The sequence below is a fragment of the Crinia signifera genome, chromosome 2, assembly GCF_055691185.1.
Source record: "Crinia signifera chromosome 2, ASM5569118v1, whole genome shotgun sequence".
Lineage (NCBI taxonomy): Eukaryota > Metazoa > Chordata > Amphibia > Anura > Myobatrachidae > Crinia > Crinia signifera.
Window position 1 is genome coordinate 380464296 of NC_139218.1, and position 20546 is coordinate 380484841.

Here is a 20546-nt window from a genome sequence, read left to right on the forward strand (position 1 = left end):
TTCCTGTCAATCAACTTGTGTACGGCCAGCGATCAAACAATTAGCAGGATTTTAGGTACTTGTTTCCTAGCACGGCGCCCATCGCATCGCAGACCATAAGGCATACGATGGTATGCGATGCGATGTTACGCGATGGCAGCCGATGTTATACAATGGTAATTGTATCACATCGCATTGTATGCCATTGTATCGCATATACAATGGTATGCCATTTAAAATTGTATAAGCACCCTAATGGGTTTTTCAATGTTAAATGTGCCCCCTATAAGATAATTAACTGTGATGGGTGCTTACTATGTTAAAAGCACCCCCAATGGCAGCCCCACTATCAACGCCAACCTGAACCGTGGTGAGCGCAGCGAGCCCGAGAGGGGAGGCGGTACGCGTCCTACGACCTTTTTATACCCCCACTATCCACGTCAGCGTGGAGTTGAATCTATATAATGTGGCGAGCGCAGCGAGCCACCGAGCCCGAAGCGTGGTGAGCGGACGCGGAATACATGTAAAGTAATATGCGTCCCCGCGTGAGGCTCGCTGCACTCGCTACACTATCTAAAATCAACTCCATGCCAACGTGGGGAGTGGGGGTATGAAAAGGTCGGAGGACGCATACCGCCGCCCCTCGCGGGCTCGCTGCGCTCGCCACGATTCGGGTTGGCGTTCATAGTGGGGGTGGGGGTGCATTTAACATTGTAAGCCCCCATTAGGGCGCTTATACAATTAAAAATCGTATACAATTTTAAATCGCATCGGGTGTATGGCATACGATGGCATGCGATGCGATACGATTATATGTTGTACGACTTAATATCGTGGGCGCCGTGCTAGGAAACAAGTACCGGATTTTATCGCAGGATGGTTTCGCGCATGAGAACTGCAATCTGTAGGCATGCGCAGTCTATCCATAATCGCCCGGACTGCGATTTTGCCGCCGTGAGATCAGGTCTGAATCACCCTCTCATGTTTGTACGCAATAGTCAATATCCACGCAACTGATCGATTATCCGCTGACTGCAGATGTGCTGTGACCGCACTGAGAATGAGCAAAGGTACCTCTGCTGCTCCGCTCGCAGCGGAGATTTCATCGCAGATTGATTGACAGGAAGAGGAAGTGACTGTTTAAGAGGTGGTATCTGGGAGTGGCAGCAAATACACAGGCTCGGACATTTGTGGCTCATGTATTTTATGTGTGATCATGCATTCAGAGAAACATGGAACCAGCGTCGCTAATGCTGCAGCCATTATGTGTAGTCATGGACTCACTCGCGGAGTCCGTGTTAATTGCTATTGCGTATAGGCTGAGTAGGTGAATGCAGTTGCGCGGTTCTTCATACCAGTAGAATTGTAATGGAGGACAAATCACTTTCTACAACTTTTGGATTATATATAAAATAAAAATAAAACAAAACTTGTCAGACTACTGTAACTTTGAGCGTTCAATAAACCTCGGGAAATACATGTTTGTTTTTTCCCATTGCAATAGAGAATGTGACAAGATGATCTACAGTTACATTAAACACACCAACAAAATGCTATAAAGCCACAACAAACACACTGAGGGCCTGATTCGGACCAGCTTGCTAGACTGCGTTTATTCAGAGCCTAGAGCACAGGTAACCACCGCCCGGTGAATGCACGCCCACCCCCCCATCCGAATCCCCTCGCACGCCCACAGAGAGGAAAAATCATTTGATGGTTAATCACATCGAATTATTTTTCCTCTGTTTGCAGCCGAAAAGTAAAACCAGAACTTACTTTTCGGCTGAACGGTCTTCTGCGAATTGGGGGCTGGCACTGATGTCATCCGCCTGCCCCCAGCAGGCAGGGGCACACCCAGTGTTTCTATGGGGAGCAAATAGTTTTTGAGGGCACGCCCATGAAACACCAGGTGCCCACCCCGGGAACACCCCCTGCCTGTCAATCAATGAAAATGACGCTGAAGGCACTTGCTGTGCTGTCTCTAGCCCCCTGGGAACCGGAGATACTGCCAGGCAAACCTGGAACGTTTTCCCCATAGGATAACATGGGACCCGCTAATTCCGACCTCCACCTGGTTCCAATGGCTGCCAGTTAACCCTCCGGTATCACAGAAACTCGAGGTTGATCTCAGTCAAACCCAAATTGCTGGGCCTTCAATCTGATACCTGGTCCATATGGGTTCATTGGTTCTAGAGATATTGCAGGTAAAACTTTTTTTTTTTCATTTCTGAAATGTAATTTCATGGCTGTTCATGTTGTTTGAGGACAGATTTCTCTGGAACCAAACGGCCCAGTTTCACGGGACCAAAATCATTCGAAGGCTACATGTAAATGGGTCAGTTGGTTCCGAAGATATAGCTGGTTGTTTAAAGGGGGCGGGGGTGGTTTTCTCTCCCCCTCACACCAGAAAATGCAGGGACTAGGCTGGTGTAAAAGGGGCCAGTCCGAGAATGTCCCTGCATGATCCTGGGACCATATTCCCTGCATTTTCTGGTATGAAAGGGGTATTATTTCAAATAGCCGGGACATGCAGTGCTCTGAATACAGCCGGGCAGCCCCCTGCTCTCTGCCCGGCTGTTAATGGTTGTCATTTCTGCCCTGCGGCAACTGTCCCACAGTTACCGTGAGCATGTATTCTACCCTTGGCAATGAGCATGTAAACCCACATGGCAATGAGCATGGAACCCCTGGCAATGAGCATGGAACCCCTGGCAATGAACATGGAACCCCTGGCAATGAACATGTAGGTAAGCAATACTTATGTAGCATAATTTTTAATAGGCATTATGGTGTTTGGCATAATACGTAATGGAGATTATGGTGTGAGGCTTAACATGTAATGGGCATTATGGTGTCAATTTTTAATGTGCGCCTTAGGCGCGCAATGCCCCTATTTATGAAGCATATTGTGCATTATTGCTCAATCTGTTTGGTATAGTGCAGGCATGTCCAAACTATGGCCCTCCAGCTGTGAAACTACAAGTCCCATCATGCATTGCCACAGTTTTGCAATTAGGGAATGCTAAAACTATGTCAAGGCATGCTGGGACGTGTAGTTTCACAACAGCTGGAGGGCCACTGTTTGGACATGCCTGGTATAGTGTGTATTTTGGCTCAATCCATGTGGTAAAATGTGAATTTTGCCTTAATCTGTGTGCCATAGTGTGAATTTTTGCTCAATCGGTGTGAATTTTGTCTCATTCCATGTGGCATAATGTGTAAGAAGCAAGTACAGTATAAGGGGTTACTATTGTGTTGCATGATTTGTATAACGGGTATATGGTGTGGTAAACTTAGGTTACCACATAAAAGGTGCTGACATATTGTCTACCAAGTTTTGGTTTTCAGTATTTTTTTTATGACTGGAGTGCCGCCTCACCCCGCAAGTATCTTAGGACATCGGTATCCTGCGGGTGCACCTTTGGAGGGCACCCGCCAATATATCTCCCTGCATTTTTCTTATGCCAGCCCCCTGCCTTTTCCAAGCATATATAATTAGTTGAAAGTATTTACACAAATAGAGACACACCCATGAGCAGAACACCCAACCAGAACACTGGTCACGCCCCCCACATTATTAGGTGCTGGCCACAACCCCTATTATTGCGCATAATAGGCCCTTGATCATTTTCAGCTCCAGGCCCATTTAGACCTTAATCTGGCTCTGAATCTAGCACATACGTATTAGTGCCTATATGCAGTACCCCACCATCATGGACGGGGGCCAAACTGTAAGGACCTGTAAGAGCAGGTCTGAATGGCCCCTACGTTTGTTACGAGTTACAATAAGTTATTTAAATTACTTTAACGGCCAAAAAAGTCACACTGGTCTAATATGGATATTGCCGAAATCTACACATTTCAGTGACATCTCTGTAATGGGATGTTTTTACTTAGGCGAGTCGGCGGAACGGCGTACTGCGCGCAGATTAGGCAGAAGCGTAGATGTATCTTTTTCACCAATTCAGGACGCGTTCAAACAGCAACCAGCGACTGGTTTTATATGCATGCAATGGAAGGGCAGCTACACCTCCGCAACAGGGATACAGCGGGCAAACAAATGTGCCACCGCAATGCAAATGCCATATGTGAACGTTAAAGTGGCAGACTTTATGCAACGTGCATAGATTTGACCTGTTCATTCAACATAGTGCATTTTTGTTTTAGGAGGGGTTGGGTATGGGATGCTGGCAGTTAGGATGCTGGCAGTTAGGATGCCGGTGGCCAGAAAACTGACACCAGCATCCCATCTTCACTGCCACGGGCCGCCCTGAAGCAGCACCTTTCTTCTCTGCTAGTCAGGGAGGGAGTGTCACATGACTCTGGTTGTATGAGCCATCTAAAGACAAATTGCATGTACTTAAAAGCACATGCAATCTGCTCCCAATCCCAATTTATCTGACGTGCAGCACCTCAGACCAGATAACCAATCCTCCAATCTCCCGGAGCTGGGAGATTGTATGGTTGTGTACACATGATGTGCACATAATCTGCATACAATCCATCTTACAATCAATTGAGATTGTATGATTGGGTGCAATGTCTTTCTGATGAATGGCCACCTTTACTCAGCGGTGCGATGGAAAAAAGCATATCTGTCCTGGAGCTGATGTCACACACCCTCTCCTAAAACGCTCAGGGGTGCCTAGCGTTTTCCCGGACACTCCCGGAATTCTCCTAGGCACGCATGCCTTTTTCTTAGCACTCCCACTAAACACACGGTTAACACCCCCAGACACCTACTTCCTGTCAACCACCTTGCGAGCAGTGTTTGTCGAACCAATAACCTAAGTGCTGTGAGGCAGTAATGCTAACCAGTGCGGGAGCCGTCATTGTAACATTACATGCAGCATCTGGCTGCTGCCACAGTGCGGGAGCCTGCATTGTAACATTACATGCAGCACCTGGCTGCTGTCACAGTGCGGGAGCCGGCATTGTAAGGTTACATGCAGCACCTGGCTGCTGCCACAGTGTGGGAGCCGGCATTGTAACATTACATGCAGCACCTGGCTGCTGTCACAGTGCGGGAGCCGGCATTGTAACATTACATGCAGCACCTGGCTGCTGTCACAGTGCGGGAGCCGGCATTGTAACATTACATGCAGCACCTGGCTGCTGCCACAGTGCGGGAGCCGGCATTGTAACATTACGTGCAGCACCTGGCTGCTGTCACAGTGCGGGAGCCTGCATTGTAACATTACATGCAGCACCTGGCTGCTGCCACAGTGCGGGAGTCGTCATTGTAACATTACATGCAGCACCTGGCTGCTGCCACAGTGTGGGAGCCGGCATTGTAACATCACATGCAGCACCTGACTGCTGTCACAGTGCGGGAGCCTGCATTGTAACGTTACATGCAGCACCTGGCTGCTGTCACAGTGCGGGAGCCAGCATTGTAAGGTTACATGCAGCACCTGGCTGCTGTCACAGTGCGGGAGCCTGCATTGTAACATTACATGCAGCACCTGGCTGCTGTCACAGTGCGGGAGCCAGCATTGTAAGGTTACATGCAGCACCTGGCTGCTGCCACAGTGCGGGAGCCGGCATTGTAACATTACATGCAGCACCTGACTGCTGTCACAGTGCGGGAGCCTGCATTGTAACATTACATGCAGCACCTGGCTGCTGTCACAGTGCGGGAGCCAGCATTGTAACATTACATGCAGCACCTTGCTGCTGCCACAGTGCGGGAGCCAGCATTTCATGCACAGCACTCCCCATTTGCAGCCTTCATCTTCTCCTGACCTCAGACAGCCAGAAACGGGATTCAGGCTGTGAGACCATGCCCCCTACTGTGATGCCACGCCCCATCATAAAAGGCCACCCCCTTTTTTACAGCCTGTCTCATCAGGGGAAGTGATGCCCCCAGTATGTTGTAATGAGGAGTTATATTTCTGTCTCATTAATGAGACAAAGCGAGTTGCTACTTTGTGCTGGATAATGAATAATTAAAAAAATTGGCATTATACAATAATGTAAGAAAATGATGGCAAATTACTTTCAAAAACAGGGGAAGAGAGGAAGTTTTTAAGCAAATTGCCAATTATTGCTGACCTTACGCTTATTCTCTGATCCAGAACAGGCACAGGCTGGTCAAACCGGCGTTTAATAATACTGTATGCGTGAGGGTTTCAGCAAAGCAGTAAGAGCTGCAATGATGCTGTGGCCCTTATTCTAGTTCACTCTTTCTGACAAAATCCTTCTTAGACGGACAAAACCATGTGCACTGCAGGGGGCAGATTTAAAATGTGCAGAGAGAATTAGATTTGGGTGAGTCATTTTGTTTCTGTGCAGGGTAAATACTGGCTGCTTTATTTTTACACTGCAATATAGATCTCACTTTGAAGTATAACCCCACCCAAATCTAATTCTCTCTGCACAAGTTACATCTGCCCCACCTGCAGTGCACATAGTTTTGTCCATCTAAGAAGGATTTTGGCAGAAAGAGTGAACTAGGAATAAGGGCCTGTATGACTTCCATATTTGTGACCCAGAGTTATATCTGCACACACACCTTGTGCCCATAGAAGAGTAATAGAGAGAGCATACAGATGGTATCTTGGTGAGCTGTTCAGGAACAGTGCCTAATTAACCAATAGGCTGGTTAGCCTGCAGCCTAGGGCGCCAGGACTGGTGGGGCTTGCAGGTGGCATCCGGGAGAATATAATGAAGGCCTTATATATTCCATGCTTGTAAAATGTCCTGATGTATTGTGGGGGTTAAAGTTCTTCAGGCGACTGTCAGGTGGCTGTGCCAATGTAACTTACTGATGGAACCATTACTTTCTGTACATCGTGCAACAGTGCCAGCTGGGCAGCCTACAGACAAAGTCTCCTTCACATGCCACAAGCATTAGATCCTACATGCCCGTTGTATAACCTTCGTTACATGCACATGGGCAGTATGACTGGCGAGTCCCTGAGCGCCCATACACCTGTGTTTAGCTGCATTACAAGGGGAGCTACATGTGTATTAGCCTAGGGCTAATTAGCATTTGGGCATACTCTACAAGACCAAGGCAGAGGCCATTCTGCTGAGTAGTCTGGAAGAGGCCGCAAGATGAGGTTAGGGAGAAAAGTTTGGAGGCACAGGGAAATTTTTGACTATCCATGGATAGGTTGAAATCACCATTGATGATGGTGGCGGCAGTATCAGAGGATTACAAGTAAGTGAGTCAGGCTGAAAAATATTCAAGAAACTGTTGGTATGGTCCAGGGGGCATGTAGAGTTGGTATGGTCCAGGGTAAAGATCAATCACAGCGATATGCAGAGATAACCCAGATAACACTAAAGAGTGATGGAACACCTGGCAGGACTGTGAGTGTGTAATGTTGGGAAATACATTTTCGAACTCCACCTGCTTTACAGAGTCCATCTACAGTAGTAGCATGTTCTTCTGCAGTGGCTGAATCACATACTGAAGGGAAGCAGCATAAGTTCTAATGTAGTTGTCCCAGTAGCCGCATGGGTCCCTCCAATGGCAGCCTCTATTTCCTTCCTGTTTAGTTGTTGTGATATTTGGTTATTACCAGTGGCGGATCCGGGGCTGGGGTAGCAGCACAGTTCATTGAGGGGAGCTGCACCAACTGCCAGTGAGTCCCTGCCGGTAATGTATGACACTTTTTTGGGTGGCAGTTGGTGGGTCTCCCCTATTTGAATTTTGCACTGCGCTGCTACCACAGACACCAAAGTGTGACAGGTTGTCATTGACTATATTAGAGTCTGTTCAGCATTGTGTCTGAATGATAGACTTTGGAAATCTGTAAATCACACAAATCTGAGACCAAAGTTTGAACGTTCTTCGTGAGAAGGTCTCTTTGTACGTAGTGAATGTGGGCAAAAGGAGGTCAGCTAGGATGCAACGTTCTATATAAACTGTTACTGCTAATCTGTGGAATTAAAGGATGCTCACGTCTCCTTGGTAATGGTAACTGTGTTGATTGTAACTGATGCCAGTTCTAAGAGCGCACTTTGCCTCCGTTTATGTGAGATCATATTGCTGCTCCATGCTAGATACTGTATGCTGAGGTTTATATGGGGATATCAAACAGATGTTTAATGAGTTAGAAAAACAGAAGTGCTGATATGATATAAAACTGAGCAAAGCAGCTGTGATGTGAGAGGCAACCACACCCGAAAAAAGGAGTTGGGGTGGGGGTCAGAGCATAGCGGGGGATCATGTTGATGAGCAGGAGAGCGAAGGGTTGGATGAGCGGGGGCAGGATGGAACAGCATTGGACAGGACCAGACTGAGACCAGAAATTGGGCCTGGAATTTTGTGCACACAGGTCCATGTGCAGTAGACGGGACCCTTGCGTGGTGGAAAGGGGGCGTGGTCTCATGAAAAGGAGGCGTGGCATCACAAAAAGAAGGCATTACACATTATGGAACACACCGTAACACCCATTACAGAATATGACACAATCCTTATACTCATTACATATTATTATGGGCCATGGCAATTAGTCCCGCTGGCTGGAGGCTGGGTGCAAATTTACATTGCATCAGATAAGAAGTCAGTGAAAAAGTCTCACTGAGTCTGCAGTGTGGGTTGTAGCAGCCACAGACAGCAGAGATAAGTCAGAGGTGCTGCGTAGGGTAGGCTACTAGGAGTAGGAATCAGGACTAGTCACAGACAAAAAACAAGCAGTAGTCTTGCACTGTGGCACTGGCACTGGCCCAGCAGGACGGATCCATTCCAAGTACAACACATGACTGGCTCTGAGCACCCAGCCGTGGCGCCGTGCAGCTTCTCCCGCCCCTGGATTGGAATCTGGATAGCAGCAGGTCAGGTGCGGCCACGTCATGCAAATGACGCGCAGGGTGGGTGGCGCATAGTGACGTGCTGGCCAGGAGGCAGCGGGGCAGGCTCAGGAGTGGCCGAGTCAATATGCAAATGACACGGGGGGGTTGCGGCGCACAGGACTCAAGACAGCAGGGCGGGCTCAGCGCTACTGCAGAAAGTTCTGAGAACTTTCTGTACAAAGCGGCCCACAAGGCCATCGGCCCTTCTGGCATTTGCCAGAAGTGCCAGATGGCCAGTCCGGCCCTGGCAGTGGGTGGGACGGAGCAAAACAGTAAACAAAGGGGAGAACAGAGGGGACTAGATGGGCTCGGGAGGTGATCGTGCCTCATTCCAAATTATACATCCATACTGATGTATACATATACATCCAACATATACATCCAACACTATGGCCTGATTCAGGGACACACATGCTGATACAAAGTGCTTCCCTAGTATACATCTCTGCACCGAATATGGACGCAACGAATATATACAAATATTGATGCCCACTTTCAGCGTCCATTAATGATTGGTTCATCTTTACCGTTCAAGTAATACCTCCTGCGTGAGCTGTTGAGCTCCTCTGTACAAAACCACTTAGTGACACAACCATGACACTCCCATAACATGACCATAAGAAAGACTGCCCACTAAGCAACCTCCTGTACCACCCAGGAAGCCCCGAAACATTTTTAAGACATAAATGAGACCGCACATCACATTGGTTGCCATTGGCAACTTCTCCACTAGCCCACTTCTCCCTTATCACTGCTTCCTACGTCTGTCACCACGCCCCTTCCCCATGAAGCCACACCCCTAAATCTTTGACATGCGTCTTAGGCGCACACTTTCCCCATTTTGAGTATGGGGGTGCGATGACCAATTTTCTTTCTGGCACAGGCCTCCAAATGTCTAGTTATGGCACTGATTGTTACTATGGCCCTTATTCTGATCGGTGCGGCAATATCCGCGTGCGTTCGTGCCGCCGATGTTTTGTGTCTGCGCATGTGCAGAGGCGTCTCTGCGCATGTGCGAGCGGGGCGTATGGCCAAATCCCGCATGAAATGTGAACACTCCGAACAGGGGGTGGAGAGGGGCGTGAAGGGCTATTTGGGCTCATTACCATATGCATACGCCCCGCATTTCATGGGCGTTCCCATGCAAACGCTGGGCGTACGTATGGTAATGCGGCCGTGACGCACGTGTAGGGGGCGGACATATGACATCGCCGGATGTCAGCTGCCCGCCCAGATCCCTGCTTTTGGACGGAAAAATGTCCGTGTGGTCTGAGGTTGCGGGAGCTGGTGGAGCACTCGGTCCTGCATTCGATGGTCTGCGACCATCGAATGATGGAGGAGGGTCCCTGAGATGGAGGAGGCGTATTCCGTGAAAAATACACGTGCGGTCCGTTCGGCCAGCTTCTTACCGCGTACGGACGGAGTTGGTGATCCGTATGGAAGGCGGGGTTTTGCACGCACGGTCCTGGCCGCATAATCGGATCCGGCCGCACCGATCAGAATAAGGGCCTATGTTTTGTATATTTTAATTCATTTGATCACAATCAACTTTTTTTTGTTTTAACTCTTTATTTATTCAAAAGGAAAGAGCTGGGCAGATAAGTACAGTAATATCGGAATAGCTGTTATCATACAGCACATCATTTTTACAAACATTATATGTAATAAGAACAAAAGTAAAAAATGTAAAAGACCACATCCAAGAAAAATAAATAATAAAACAGGAAGGAGGGGGGGGGGGGGGGGGGGGGGGGGGGAGAGTCCCAGATGTATAATGAGTAAAATAGAGGGGACATAGGGAAAGCCACAATCAACTTTTTAATAAAAACCTAGAAAACAAAATTAATTAAGCAGAAATGCAAGCGGAAAAGCCACTTTAAGCATACAGCCATCCAGCTAGTCAGGAGAGTCTCCTGGAAAGAAGGTAGAAACGTTTTACAAACAATGCTTTACAATTAAACAAGCTGTTCATTGTATATTACAAACTGTACTAACTTAAAAAAAAAACGAAAACCTTTGTTAAGAGCTAGTTTGTTTTTAAAAAGCCGCGTTCTACATGGCTCCCCGGTGGTGCATTAAGAAGGAGGAAAATGGATTTCAGGACAGGAGGTCTATTACTAGATGTTTTCTAAATCATTTAGTCCATTTGATCACACAGTAGGAAATTCCTTTTTAGAAAATAGATTTTTACGAGTGACTTGCCAAAGCGGCTTACATTTCTCCAACTTTTACGGTTCTCCTTTGTCTCTCCTCTGTGGAATTTACTACAAAGAAGAAATGTTTTCCAAAATCTGATGAAATATTGATGATCTTTGCTATGAATGAACTGGAAACAGTTGAATTTTGAAGGCGCTTCTTAGGGGGTTTATGCTGTGAGATAAGTTCGGTTTACAATTAACTTAATAAATATACTGAGTAAACCACGCATCCCCCACAAATCTTGGGCAGTGTTCTTTGGGGCCTACCCTCCAGATCACCAATATAGTGTCCTGGAGGGTAGGCACAGTCCTCACGAACCTACGGGACACTACCTATTCTCCCCAGGACTGATCACCATTCCCCTATCCCACTAGCTGGGGCAAGAGAGCTAAGTAACACGACTGCCCTGATAGTGATTGATTGGGAAACACACAGGGGTGGCAGGGGTGGATGGATTCACGCTGAGGATTTTACAGTGATCTTATATTACTGCAAATCACAGTGGACATTCCCCTGCATGTGCTGCAGCTTAGGAGGAAAACATCTCCCCGGGAACTTTTTGGAACTTTGATTGTTCTCAGTAGTACAGGGCCCACTGTAATTTACTACCCTTACCTGACACCAGTTAAGGTTCAATAGTATTGATTAAGGAAACCTCCAGATGCAGAGCCTGGCCAACGCTCCCTTGCCACTATCTCAGGTGGCCAGTGCCATTTGTCAAGGAACTACGCCTTGGCTTCGGACCTTAAATGAGAGTCCCTGTTCACAGGTTGAACTTGTTATTGTTTTATTTACAGTTTCTTATATAGCGCAGCAGATTCCGTTACAGTTTCTTATATATAGCGCAGCAGATTCTGTTACAGTTTCTTATATATATAGCTCAGCAGATTCCGTTACAGCGTCTTATATAGCGCAGCAGATTCCGTTACAGTGTCTTATATAGCGCAGCAGATTCCGTTACAGTGTCTTATATAGTGCAGCAGATTCCGTTACAGTGTCTTATATAGCGCAGCAGTTTCCGTTACAGTGTCTTATATAGCGCAGCAGATTCCGTTACAGTGTCTTATATAGCGCAGCAGATTCCGTTACAGCGTCTTATATAGCGCAGCAGATTCCGTTACAGTGTCTTATATAGTGCAGCAGATTCCGTTACAGTGTCTTATATAGCGCAGCAGATTCCGTTATAGGGGTTTATTCTAGTTCATTCTTTCTGACAAAATCCTTCTTAGATGGACAAAACCATGTGCACTGCAGGGGGGGGCAGATGTAACATGTGCAGATAGAATTAGATTTGGGTGAGTTATTTTGTTTCTGTGCAGGGAAAATACTGACTGCTTTATTTTACACTGCAATATAGATCTCACTTTTATAGAAAAACCCCACCCAAATCTAATTCTCTCTGCACAAGTTACATCTGCCCCACCCGCAGTGCACATGGTTTTGTCCATCTAAGAAGGATTTTGTCAGAAAGAATGAACTAGAATAACCCCCATAGTGTCTTATATAGAGCAGCAGATTCCGTTACAGTGTCTTAAATAGCGCAGCAGGTTCAGTTTCAGTGTCTTATATAGCGCAGCAGATTCTGTTACAGTGTCTTAAATAGCGCAGCAGATTCCGTTTCAGTGTCTTATATAGCGCAGAAGATTCTGTTACAGTGTCTTAAATAACGCAGCAGATTCCGTTACAGTGTCTTATATAGCGCAGCAGATTCCCTTACAGGGCGAAATGTAATAGGGTGCGATTTTTTTCGTAAGAAAAAAATCGCACCAAATCACACCTTTAAAAATCGTGTTTTTTGCCGCGAATTCGCATATGTAATGAGATGCGAATTTGCGGCAAAAAAGTGCGATATGGTGCGATTTCGGGCGCTTTTTAAGTCCTGAAAATTTGCGATTTTCAGTCATGAAAATCGGCACATTTTCAGTACAGTGCGCTGTGTGGAAAAAAAAAAACGGCGTGCGGTCCCCCCCTAAGCATAACCAGCCCCGGGCTCAAAAAGCCGGTGCTGGTATCATAAAATCAGAAGGACAAACAAATAGGGGTTCCCTTGATTTAATGAAACCAGCACCAGGCTCAAGGTCCAGCGCTGGTTCCCAAAATACGGGGTACAAAATGACTAGGGGTCCCCCGTATTTTAAGAACCAGCACCAGACCCAACCAGCCAGCAGGGTAATGCCACAGCCGGGGGACACTTATTATATAAGGTCCCGCGGGCAAAGCATTATCCCCATGGCTGGTCAGCATGGGCAGGGGTCCTGAGGAAGTGGGGACCCCCCCAATAAAGGGGTCCCCCCCTTCCAGGACTTACCAGCCCATGCTGAAAGTCCGGGGCTGTCCCCGATGCCCCTGGGCGGTGGGCATCGGGCTGATGAAAAGTGTCAAAAAAAGAATAAAAACTATTGTCTTCTACTGTAGAACTATGAGTCCCAGCAAGCCTACCCCGCATGCTGGGACTTGGAGAACCACAAGTCCCAGCATGCGGGGCATTAAAGGGCCCGCTGGCACTCACTTGTAGTTCCACAGTACAAAAAATAGTTAAATAAAACACACTGACACCCTGAAAAATAAAAGTTTATTACATACATAACACACACATACTGATACTTACCTACCTTGAGCCCATAGGTCGGTCCCTGGGTCCGGGGCTCCAGGTCAGAAGAGTCCGGTTCCGAGGCCTTGGTCCTGGTTCCGGGGCTGGTCCGGGGCTCCAGGGCATAAGAGTCCGGTTCCTGGGCCTTAGTCCTGGTTCCGGGGCTGGTCCGGGGTCCGGGGCTCCAGGGCAGAAGAGTCCGGTTCCGGGGCCTTGGTCCTGGTTCCGGGGCTGGTCCGGGCTCCAGGGCAGAAGAGTCCGGTTCCTGGGCCTAGGTCCTGGTTCCGGGGCTGGTCCGGGGTCCGGGGCTCCAGGGCAGAAGAGTCCGGTTCCTGGGCCTTGGTACCTAAGGAAGGAAATCCTACTCACCTGGTCCCCGGCGACGACCTCGGCATCTTCTCCGGCTGCTCCCAGCTGGTACCCGCTAACGGACTGGAGAGACGCAGAGATTTACATCTTCCGCGCCTTTCCTCCGGATGATTCTATTGGCCGCCTAGCGGCCAATCAGGAGCCGACTTTCTCGACATCAGCCCTGGGAAAAAAAAAACGCCTCCCATTACATTTCGCCCACAGTGTCTTATATAGCGCAGCAGATTCCGTTACAGTGTCTTATATAGCGCAGCAGATTCCGTTACAGTGTCTTATATAGAGCATCAGATTCCATTATATATATATATAGCGCAGCAGATTCCGTTGCGCTTTACAATAGTAGACAGTGATAAAACAAACTGGGTAACAACAGACTTGGAGGTAGGAGGGCCCTGCTGCAAGCTTACAATCTATAGGGATATAGGAGGGAAACACAAGGACAGGCACCAGCAATAGCATAGCAGTCACACCAAGTTACAAGTTCAGAAGAAAAGCTATATAATACATAAGTGCCTCAGAGGGTTATGCGTGTAGAACTTAAATATGGTTAGTAATACCATTGCAACGGCTAGCGACGGCGGGTACCTGAAAGTGTAGCTTATGGTACATTTAAATTGTCATAGAGTTTTAGTATAATGTGTTGATAGTTACAATATTACGGTGGTATTTTGTGTTGTGTGCTTGGAAGTGTTACGGTGTAAAGGTGTAGTACGGTTAAAGAGACCGTTCATTGAGGTCTTACGGTGCTCGGACAGGGGTGTAATACTGCTGCAAACTAGGACCAGAATCACTCAGTTGTGTTTTATTTTACAGTTTAAAACTTTACAGAAAAGAACTCCATAGGTTTAAGAATTTTTTTAACAGAAAATAAAAAATATTTTTATACATATAAGTCGTGGACTATATTTAAGAGGCGTTTCCCGAGGAGCTTTATCATCACTTCATATCGAGTTGAAAAGATACCTTTTGTGGAGTGTTAACGTCAATTCCTTTGTGAGTTCGGGTTTGCACCCGCTTCCTGTTTAAATATACCTTTACATGTGTCAAGGTATGTGCCCTTGCTTGTACATTTTGAATGTTTGATTCCGAGTGACCATTTATGTGGAAAACCCGTTACCAATTGATTCCATATTTCGTTGCATGTTCCACCTTGATAACCATGATAAAAACAAGCCCGGGAGGTGGAGGAGAAGTCACAAACATCAAAAGTCACATGAATAGATTAGTATTGTCCGAACTCCAACTTAACTCAGTGCCATTTCTTCAAAACTCACCCTCTTGTTTAAAAAAGTGACAAGAGTGTTTTCCCTCTGGAATGCAGAAAGAGGGTTCCTTATTTAACTGCGTATCAATAAAATAACCTGATTAAGTATTTCAAATGCCATTCACTTCTCGAACATCGACAGAGCTTCAATGAACTACCAGAATCCAAGAACAGGGGATATCCCCCCACATTGCAAGGTGAAGATGGCCATACATCTACAGATCGATTGTCAGATTGGGCTGGTTGGAACAAAAACCTGGTAATATCTGGATGACAGTTTTTGGCCGTTTTCCAGCATTTCAAAGCAAATGGTCAACTGTCATTTGCTCTCATCCATGACCAGGATTTTGTTCCAACCAGCCAGATCTGACAATCGATCTGTAGATGTATGGCCAGCTTTAAGGTGCCCATACACGCACCGATTTTCCCGGTGCGATGCTATGTAATAAGATGCGCGCTCCCTCGGCATCGCACAGTACAAAAAGTATGTCCTGCACATACTTTTTGTACTGTCTTTTGATTGTATCGTATCGCATCGCACGCACACTGCATGCACAACATATGCGATGCGATTTAGCACAAAAAGTACCAGGAAATCGGTGCGTGTATGGGCACCTTTATTCCACACATTCACCATGGTTGGGTGTGCCACACATTTACTGGGCTTTAAAAAAGTGAACCGAAAACTAATTTGGGATGTAACCAGCAGGAGGGAGAGGGATCTGTGCAACACGTCTCACACTTACAGTAACTCTGAGCCGTTCCTTCATCCCATTCTGAAATAAGCTGCTGTCAGTTATTTACATCTAGTTCCCAATGCACCAATGAGTCACTGAAAACATCCCGCGGCGCACCCCTATGAGGCTGCTGTGTCTGTTGTATGTATAGAGTTTGTTTTACATAAAGATAAGTGTGTATTTTCCTAATGACATAACGCGAGTACACTGGGCGGGCTTTTTGTTTGTTTGACATAGGACAGACCATATAAGTAAGTATTTATTGTGTCTTAGATAGAAATGCCCCCATGGGTTTATTTATCTACAGACCATAACATTAATTATACTGAGAGGTCTAATCTCATAACATGGAAACCTAAACTAATTATTTGCTTTTCTAAGTTGTATTTTATTGCTCTCAAGTGCCCATACACATCATCGTAAATGGAGGGAGAGTCATTTGTCTCTATGGCTGTCGGCTAAAAGTCTTTTTTTTTTTCAATATACACAGAACGTCAGTTACATGTAATTTTCCTTCGTATTTGAAATATTTTTAATGTATAAAAAGCAGTGGTGGATTCAGGGGAGGGGCTACAGCACAGTTAAAAATTCAAATAGTAGTGCCACACCCACTGACACCAACATGGCCGCTGAGAGGGGGGAGCAGGTGCTAAATACCCAGGCCCGGGCATGATGGCTTGGCCATCCAGGGCAGCAGCAGTGAGGAGAGGCTGCTGCTGATTAGCCTCTGCTCCAATCTATTTGCCCCCCCCCCTCCCCCTCAAATTGCCCTTTTCTGCTCCACCACCATACCTCCCAACTGTCCCAATTTCCTCAGTACAGTCTCATATTTTTAGGATTGTCTCACGTACCACCCGCGTCCGACAGTGTTCCGCAGTGGGGTGGACAGTTGGGAGTCCCCCCTGCCCATCATTTCTCTATAGCGCCAGGGAGAAGGAGGGGGTCAGCTCACACAGTGCTAACCATGCCCCTCCCCCCTCAACAAAGCCAATAAACAGGGCGTGGCCTTGCAAGAGCACTGTGATCGTAGGCCACATCCCCTGACTGCAAGGTCACACCCCCAAAAACGAGCACAAGAAAGAGTCCCTCCTCGATGGACACCAAAGTTGGGAGGTATGTCCACCACGGCTGCAGCAATATTTTATTTGTATTACATTTTTTTCCTAAGGAGGCGTGACCACACCACCCGTGGAAAGGCCACACCCTGAAAATTTAACCAGGTCCTGGCAGACCTCTTGGCAAATTAAACTTGGTTTAGTCTGCCAATTATAAATCTGTTCTGCAGTACCCAAAGCCATAGCATGATTTATATGCAGCAGTGCAGCCACTTGGGGAGTGGTGGTGGTGATGGGCAGCATTGGAGAAAATGTAGGTGTGTCACCTCCCCTAGTTTTCTGGGCAGGGTGAAGCCAATGGATGCGACCTTGGAATAATTGTTCAAACAGACAATTCAATGCAGTATCTGGATGGTTCACAGACAATGGGCCTTATTCTGATCGGTGCGGATATTCCCGAATTCTTACGGTGCGGGCCGCACGCATCGCTGTGCGGCAGCGTGCGGGCATCGTCCGTAGAAACGCCCACGTGTCCTCCGCATTCGGACGGACTCACTCTTTAAGAACAGGGCGTGTGTACGGACGACATACAAACCGTGCGTGTGCGGGGGAAACGTACAGATTCTTGCACGGTCTTCCCGCACAAGCACGGTCTTACCGCGTGAGAACGTACGGAAAGCTGTCCGTACGCCCCGATGCGGAGTATTTACGCACAATCCAACACTTTTGTACTGAGTACACACAGCGATCACATGACCCACTTAGGCTATTAGGCAACCTCCTAAAAAAAAAGAGATTGTTAGCAATTTCAATCAATTAAATGCTCATCTATACTGACCCACATTCCTACTACATTCATGACACACATTAACCCTTACAGCATATGACCCTAACATACATCTATATACACTATGTACATTTTGCTTATTTTAAACATTTTAAACAACTTACACATATACTTTAGCATGTTAGAAAAAAACACTGACAACTTTGAACTTTAAATAACGATTTATTATTAAACAAATGCCAACAAAACAATAATTTAATCCTCCGCATCTATTAGGCGGTCCATTTCCTCGAGCATGAGGCGCATCAGGCCTCGCAGTCTTACGAGGGCCCCACGGCGACCCTCCTCTGCTTGGGCAGGCTCATCTGTGGAGGAAATTCAAAATGAAAAATGACTAATGATATTCATGCATACATTTAACATAGTCAAACCTACATTTTAAACATGCATTCTGCGAGGTGTGTGTGTATATATATATATTCTGGAAAAGGTGCAGGAGAGTTCAGTTGTGCTCACCAAATTCTGGTACACTCCTCCCCCTTTTTTCCAGCGCCCTATTCTGCCAAAAGGGCCCTTATTGAAGGCCTGTCTACATTGGAATTTTACAAAGTCCTTTCCGAACTCTGTTTGATTCTTACAAAGAATTTTAAAAGATTGTTTTTACAACATACCGCATTCTACCGTGTACCCCTGAGGAAGTCTCTTCGGAGACGAAACGCGTCGGGTCGTTTCCTTGCGGTTCACAAGAATATGAATTTGTAAATGTCATACATTTGTATTTTTAATAAATGTGAATGAATTATTACTCTACCTATCTACCTATCTGCTTGAAACTTGAGCACACAATAAGGTGGTGGGAATTCCTACAGCGCCCTCTACATCTTTTTCTCATAACTATATATATATATATATACACACATATCTACCTATATATATGAGACATACACCTATACATACATGCATACATACTACATGGAAAGGCTGATTTTGGCCCTCTACCCTTTACTCTGTAGAACACCTCACAGTCATACTGCTCCTTCTCCATCCAAACCCACCCATGACTAAGCTCTGAGAAGCATGCCACGCGCTGCACCAATCACAATTCGGCAAACAAAGTTCAGTGTCTGTTATATGATGGAGCCTGGCAGGGGAGTTACACAACTCTCAGGAATGCTCAGTACATTTGTGCAATCAAGCATGGCTTGCCTGCTGATGGTCTGCTCCAGAAATCATTGTCAGAATGCCAGTTAGGGGAAGCTGCAGCACTAACCCACTCCCATGCTCAAAAGCATTACTAAGACCAAATCAACACACAATTATGGTGAAAAACATACATGCAGACCGCAGGGGGTGGTTAGCTAGAGGAGGGCCCAGGGGCACTCACCACTTGTTACTCCAGTCTAAGCCACGCCTGGCCATACTCCATTTATGCCATACTGAATCTAGTTAACAAAGATCATTCACCAGTAAACTCTACTCACCTATATGAGCCTACAGATTGTATGCAACCAGCAGGGACATGTAACCCTTACATGAGCAACTCATCACTTTCTTCCTGGATACAGATTAACTACACAGGTTCAGTGGCACTTCAATTCGACCTGAAAGCCATCCGCACAACCTGTGTCATTAATATGTGTCCAGGATGAAAGTGATGGTTTGGCCACCCTATCTAACCCCAAAGTGTGTCTGTTGCTACCCAATTTGTTGTTTGGCTTTATAGTATTTTCAAACACATTTGAATCAACAGTGCTACATATCAAATAGTGGATGACAAAAGGAAGAACGAATCTTTATGTATACATACCACTTTCGGCCGCCTGCTCAACCACACAGGCCTCCTCATCCTCCCCCTCTTCCTGTGCCTCCGCGGCCGCCACGACCTCCTCCTCGGCTGCCACCTCTGCCTCCACTGGCCACTCAGCCTCCTCCACCCCTTCCTCAATCTCTTCCTCCTCGGCCATCGCTGGCTCCGCCTCCTCCTGGGCCAGGCCTGCCTCTGCCTCCTCCTGTGCCAGACCTGCCTCTGCCTCCTCCTGTGGCAGACCTGCCTCTGCCTCCTCCCGGGCCTGCCTTGCTCGTGCACGTGCTGTGTTTGGGAAAAATGAAAAAAGTGCCAATTAGTGGTAATTTGAAATAAGCCTTATCAACCTATAAATGCTAAGGTTAGAGGTACTGATACTTGTACATGCAAACAGCTCCTCAGTGGCCTTTACAAAACACAGCCTGTAACATGGCAGGTATGCTGTGACATTTGGGCCATTGTAAGCATCACAAGCATTAATCCTCCCCAATAACATATTTTATGACCATTACAGGGTGTCAATCAGGAAGTAGCACTCATATATTGTATGGCATGTTTAACTCATGATCAGGCTGCTGACCTTAGTGGATTAAATAATGTCAGGTAAGCAATCATGTACAAATCCACATTTACTGTTGAAATACTCACATCTAGCAATGCTGGCCCTTATGCTTTGAAGCCTCTCTGGCTCCCTGCGCCGGAGGTCGGACCACCGCCGCTCCAGCTGAGCGATGGTCCGCCGCACATGGGTGCAGGCGTATATCCGCCGGCGGGCCACCGCATAGGCAGAGCGTTTCTGCCTATTGGTGATGAATGGGCCCGCACGACCCAGCCTGGTCTCCATAACGGAGACCAGTGTCTTTAGCTCGGCTGCAGAGAAGGGTGCTGCTCTGCCATAAGCCGCCATCTTAGCAATGGCACACATCAAACAATCATGTGCTGTCATTGGTTGATCAG

General features: G+C 46.9%; 1 long non-coding RNA gene across 1 annotated transcript; it reads right to left on the reverse strand.

The window, feature by feature from the left end:
- Positions 1-17987: 17987 nt before the first annotated feature.
- LOC146059240 (uncharacterized) lies at positions 17988-19664 on the reverse strand. Its single transcript, XR_014470203.1, has 2 exons — positions 19593-19664; positions 17988-18150 (listed from the first exon to the last, which is right to left on the reverse strand). It is a non-coding gene; the product is annotated as an uncharacterized LOC146059240 (long non-coding RNA).
- Between the last annotated feature and the right edge of the window lie 882 nt (positions 19665-20546).